We start from the raw sequence: 6540 nt of genomic DNA, 5'->3' as shown, positions 1-6540 counted from the left end.
AGCTTTAAGTGGGGACTCCCAGTAATATTCTGCCACGTGTGCTTTATAAGACTCACCTAGAAAAAAATTAAAGTTGAACTGCGGACTCTGTAATAATCCCGGAATAACCTCTGCAGTGTTATTTCTGGGTTATAGAAGTGAAATATGTTGTGGTATATATGAAATTTAAAACGATCGACTTTGACGAAGCGAAAAATAGAACGAGAAAAATTCACACCATGAAATAACACAAATTTACGTGGTTCGGCAAATTGCCTACAATCCACGGAGTTTGCAGAAAATTTTACTAATTGAGGAATTTACACCGTTTGATCAAGTCGACAATTACAGGATCTCTCGCTCACTCTCTCTCTTTACACCGAGATTCTCCCAAGAGCAAGAACACTAAAGAAGAAGAAATACGTACAAGAGAAAAATATATTTCTCTTCTGCTCCAAGCCAACAAGAAGAAATAAAAAAGAGCAATCTTCTTCTTCCACTATCTTCTTCTTCCTTCTGCCGAGCACGAAAAAACAACTCCTTGCAAAAACACTGTCGATGAGGAATATTAAGGGAGTGAGTGATTCCTCCCTCTTGATCAAACCACCAGACCTTCAACAAAGTCGCGCAGAGGGAGCAAGGTTTCTGCTTCGCGAGCGAGAGATGGAGACAGGGAGCACTTCTTTTTTCTCTTCACGAAAATGGGAGCTTCCTATTTCGCGAGAGAGAGAGAGAGAGAGAGACGAAAACGGGAGGGTTCTATTTCGTTCACGAACAAGAGAGATGGAGACAGGGGAGGAAATTAACGGGAGCAGTTATAGTTTTTTTTCCCCCTACTGGGCTCCACATTCAACAAATCTCCCACTTGGAGACGGGTACACATACTCCAACTTTTTCTTCCTCAGACTGATATCATCCACTGGTGGCGTAGCCCTTTTCTTCAAACATGTTATTCTCCACCTCTGCAACTCAAGGCCACTGTTTTCAAGCTAGAAGACCAACTGAAACTGCGCACAACTTCAGTTTCTCCAGAGTAACACTCTTTGTCAACATATCATCAGAGTTCTGGCTTCTACAAATTTTCTCAAGCAACAATTGTCTGTCATCCAACAATAAACGTATGAAGTGATACTTGATTTGATTGTGCTTAGTACTAGACTAAAATGTTGGATTTCTGGCAAGAAATATGGCGCTCTGACTATCACTGTAGAGAATGCCCTTCTGATCCTTCTTGCCCAATTCTTCCAAGAAGCTCTGTAGTCATATCATCTCCTTTGCAGCCTCTGACACTGCTATATACTCAGCTTTTATAGTAGACAATGAAACTGTCTTCTGCATATTAGAATCCTATGATACTGCAGTGCCACCAAAAGTATAAATTTAGCATGTAGTACTTCTTCTGGTATCAATGTCTCCAGCTAGATCAGTATCAACATAGCCCCGTACCTCTGAACTCTTTCCTGAGAAACACAAGTCGGTTTCTGCAGAGCCTCTTATGTACCTCAAGATCCAACTCACTGCTTCCCAATGTTCCTTTTCAGGATTACTCGTGTATCTGCTAACGACTCTCACTGCATGAGCAATATCGGGTCTGGTGCAAACCATAACATACATAAGTGAACCAATAGCTTAAGCATAAGGAACCTTACTCATGTGATCTCGTTCCTCCTCTGACTTGGGTGACTGATTCTTGTTTAGTCTGAAGTGACTTCTCAAGGGTGTGTCAACTGGTTTGGCCTTATCCATGTTGAACCCGCTAAGTATCTTTTTCACATAATCAGCCCGAGAGAGTCTCAACATGCCTTTGACTCTATCTTTGACTCTATCCTTCATTGCAAAGTGCTTTGACATCTGCTCCTTCAAATTATTGATCTCCTCAATACTAGCACCTGCGATAAGCATATCATCCACATACAACAGTAGGATGATATATGAATTGTCAAAATACCTAACATAACAACAGTGATCTGCCTGCATCTGTTGTACCCTGCACTGTGCATGAAATTATCAAATTTCTTGTACCACTGTCTAGGAGCTTGCTTCAGGCCATGCAAGCTCTTCTTCAATATGCAAACTGACTCTTCCTTTCCTGGTATCAAGAACCCTTCAGGTTGGTGCATGTAAACATCTTCTTCAAGATTCCCATTAAGAAAGGTTGTCTTCACATCTAACTGATCAAGGAAGAGATCTTCAGTAGCCACCATAGACAGTACCATTCTGATGGTCGTAAGCTTCACCACAAGAAAAAATCTTAGAATAATCAATACCGTGCTTCTGCTGAAAACCTTCTACAACAAGTCTAGCCTTGTACCTCTTATTGTCATCATGCTCAGTCTTCACCCGGTGCACCCACTTGTTGTGTAATGCCTTCTTCCCATATGGAAGATCTGCCAACTCCCAAGTCTGATTTTCAAGCAGAGAATCCATCTCCTCCTTCATGGAAAGCTCCCACTTTCTTGAATTTTCATCTTGCAAGGTTTCTTCATAACTTTGAGGTTCTCCACCATCTGTCAGCAGAATGTAGTTCAAAGTTGCGCTGTGGAGAATGTCTAGCCCTTTCTGACCTACGAACTACAACTGTAGGGGTAGACTGCTCTGAAACTGACTGTGGAACAACAGGAGTGGATGCCCCGCATCCACTCTCCTCATCACCTGCATCTTTGTCCTGCACTGTGACCTATGGTAAATCATCAAATCTTACCAACTCAGATTTCTTCAGTGTTGTTTCAGAAACTGTACTGGACTTGTCCTTGAACATAACACCCGTTCCTGCTCCTAATGATCTTCCGACCCTGATCATCCCAGAAACGATATCCAAATGCCTCATCTCCATAGCTAATGAAATAACACTTCTTTGACTTAGCCACAAGCTTACTTCGAGCATCAGGATTAATGAGAATATAAGAAAGACATCCAAAAGTCTTAAGGTGAGAAAATTTTACCTCTTTCCCACTCGAGACTTCTTCAGGTAATTCACAGTTTAATGAACAGATGATCACCTATTGATCAAATAAACTACAATACTGACAGCTTCTGCCTAAAAAGTAGGTAGTAGTCTGGTGTGCAATCTCATGCTTCTAGCATGCTCATTAATGGTCCTGTTCATGTGCACTGCAACACCATTTTGATGTGGTGTCCCCAGAGTGGTCTTCTCCATTCTGATTCCCTGAGTTGCACAGTACTCCTTGAATCCACCATCAATGTTCTCACCAACATTATCAGACCTCAAACATTTCAGCTTTAAGCATGTCTCTATCTCAACCACGGCTTTCCAAGTTCTTAACACACTGAATACATCAGATTTATACTTCAATAAATAAACCCATACCTTTCTGCTATGATCATCAATAAATGTGACGTAGTAACGAGAGCCTCCAAAAGACGCCACTGGAGAAAGTCCCCACACATCTGTGTGTACAAGATCCAGCTTTCTTGTCTTTGGCGTCCTGCCACCTTTCAAGAAACTGACCTTTCTCTGTTTCCCCTAATGCAACTCTCACAGATGTCAAGATAAACTGACTTTAATTCTGGTAGCTTACCTATGGACTGAAGTTCTTTCATATCTCTCTGACTCATGTGGCCAAGTCTGTAATGCCACAACTCTGCTGTGCTCTCTGCAACAGTACTGTCAACACTATTAATTAAACCAGTAATCATATATAACGTACCTGTTTTCTTACCCCAAGCAAGTACCAGTGCTCCTTTAGTAACCTTCCAGGTGTTATCTGAGAACACTACTAAATGTCCACACTAATTAAGCTGCGCAATAGAAATAATGTTTTTTTTCAGTTCAGGAATGTGTCTGACCTTTTGCATAATCCACTTGTTCTTGTTTGGAAATGCAATGTTAATATCTCTCATTCCTACCACGTTCAGTGCTTCTTCATCTGTCAGATATACCTTCCCAAAGTCACCTGCAGCATAATTCTGCATCAACTCCCGATTGAAAGTTGTATGAAAAGAAGCTCCTGAATCCAGTATCCAGTCATCAACAGAACTATGAACTGCCAGCATTAGTGCATCATGTGATTCTTCAGTTGCCACATTTGCACTGTCATTCTCCTTCTTCTTAGGATTCCTGCAGTTCCTCATTCTGTGGTCAGTTTTGTCGCAATTCCAGCAATTTACTTGTTTACCAGGCTTTGACTTGCTCCTACTTCTGTTCTTTGATTTTGATCTTCCCACTGTCATTCTCCCTCTGGAATCAACATTTAATACTGAAATCGAACCTGAGATCTCGCCAAAATCTTTCCTGCGCACCTTCTCAGCCAAAATCATCACGAATATCTTCAAATTTCAGTTTAGATTTACTTACAGAATTATTGACAGCCATCCTCATAGCTTCCCAGCTATTTGGCAATGAAGCCAACAAGATAAGTGCACGTATCTCATCATCAAATTCAATTTCCACAGACAATAATTGATTTGTGATAGTATTGAAATCATTCAGGTGCTGTACAACAGACGTACCTTCGACCATCTTCAAATTGAATAACTTCTTCATCAGATATACTTTGTTATTCGCCGATGAATTTTCATACATACTTGACAGGGCTGCCATAAGATCTGCAGTCGTCCTCTCCTTGACGACGTTGTGTTCAACAGATCTCGACATGATCAATCGAAAAAACCCCCAGAACTTGTCCATCCAACAACCGTCGATCAAACAGATTCCATTCAGCTTCATCCATTCTTTCATGTCTCTTCTCCAATAACGGAAGATAAAATTTCTTCCCATAGAGGTAGTCCTCTATTTGCATCCTCCAATAACCAAAATCTGTGACATCGAACTTCTCGATCCCTGAAACTTTCACTTCATCCGCAGCCATTGGTTCTGATACCAGTTGTTGTGGTATATATGAAATTTAAAACGATCGACTTTGACGAAGCGAAAAATGAAACGAGAAAAATTCACACCATAAAAGAACACATATTTACGTGGTTCGGCAAATTGCCTACATCCACGGAGTTGCAGATGATTTTACTAATTGGGGAATTTACATCGTTTGATCACGTTGATAATTACAGGATCTCTCACTTGCTCTCTCTTTCTCTTTTTACACCGAGATTCACACAAGAGCAAGAACACCGAAGAAGAAGAAATACGTACAAGTGAAAAACCTATTTCTCTTATGCTCCAAGTCAACAAGAAGAAATCAAGAAAAACAACCTTCTTCTTCCTTCTGTCGAGCATGCAAAAACAACACCTTGCAAAAACACCTGCCGATGAGGAATATCAAGGTAGTGAGTGATTCCTCCCTCTCGATCGAACCACCAAACCTTCAGCAAAGTCGCGCAGAGGGAGCAAGTTTTCTGCTTCCCGAGCGAGAGACGGAGACATGGAGCACTTCTTTTTTTGTTCACGAAAATGGGAGCTTTCTGTTTCGCGAGAGAGACGGAAACATGAGGGTTCTATTTCGTTCACGAACGAGAGAGACGAAGACAGGGGAGGAAGTTAACAAGAGCAGTTATAATTTTTTTTTTCTCTACCGAGCTCCACACTCAACAAAAATATATGTATTTTTCTTCAAAACCCTGAAATAAGGCCGAAATAACACCGTGATGTTATTTCAAGGTTGTTTTTGGGTTATTTCGAGGTTATTGAAGTGAAATGTATAAATTTCTCTTCAATAATTTCGAAATAATCTAGATATTATTATGAAATAAACTCTGGGGTGTTATTTAAAGTTATTGAAGTGAATTATTTTGAAATTAGTGAAGTGAAATATATGAATTTGTGCGGGTTCAATAGCTCCAAAATAATGTGAGCGATTTTGTTCCGAAATAAATTTAATGATGTAGTAGACGGGGGTAGCAGCCGTCCGACCGCTCACGATAGATAAAGGAAAAATTATTCCATACGGATCGGCCACCGCACGCAGCTTGTGTGCGGTGCCCGATCCGGACCGTAGATACCCTGATCTTTACGGTCCCGATGTATTTCGGTGGGTCCCATCAAATTTTTTTTTTTTAATAAAAAAACAGAAATAATAGTGGCCGTAGACCGTATGCAGACGCAATAATCTCTCTAGAGCGGCAACGACGGGATGGCAACGTAGAAAGACCACCGGAACTCCCATCTTTCTCCTCCATCCGGTCCGCTCTCACCAAAGCAAGGTAACCCTAGTTTTACCCACCCCACGCATTCTACTTCTATATGCCCGCAGCAGTCATGGAGGCCGAGGATGACCTCAAGAAGCTCGAGTATCTCTCCCTCGTTTCCAAGGTTTGCACCGAGCTTGAGAGCCATGTCGGTTGCGGCGATAAAATTCTCGCGGAGTTCATCACCGAACATGGCCGGAAAGCCGAGTCTGTTGAGGAATTTGACGCCAAGCTCAAGGAAAACGGAGCCGAGATGCCTGACTACTTCGTACGCACTCTCCTCACCATCATACATGCAATCTTACCCCCCAAATCCAAATCCAAGCCCACATCTGATCCTTCTTCGAAGAAGGAATCTGCCGCCTTTCCAGGGCTTTCTCGTGTCGATGATCGAGAGCGCATCAAGGAGCTCGAGCGTGAGATCGAGAAGGAGGCTCAGGTTAAAGCGGAGGAGGAAGG

General features: G+C 41.8%; 1 protein-coding gene across 1 annotated transcript in view; it reads left to right on the top strand.

Moving 5' to 3' along the window:
• The window catches only part of LOC110025566 (probable pre-mRNA-splicing factor ATP-dependent RNA helicase DEAH5), a 16544-nt gene that overhangs the window by 7126 nt on the left and 2878 nt on the right, over positions 1-6540 (top strand).

Source organism: Phalaenopsis equestris, unplaced genomic scaffold, assembly GCF_001263595.1.
Source record: "Phalaenopsis equestris unplaced genomic scaffold, ASM126359v1 Scaffold000302, whole genome shotgun sequence".
Lineage (NCBI taxonomy): Eukaryota > Viridiplantae > Streptophyta > Magnoliopsida > Asparagales > Orchidaceae > Phalaenopsis > Phalaenopsis equestris.
The sequence above is the reverse complement of the archived record's forward strand: the minus strand, read 5'-3'. Positions and strand labels throughout refer to the sequence as shown.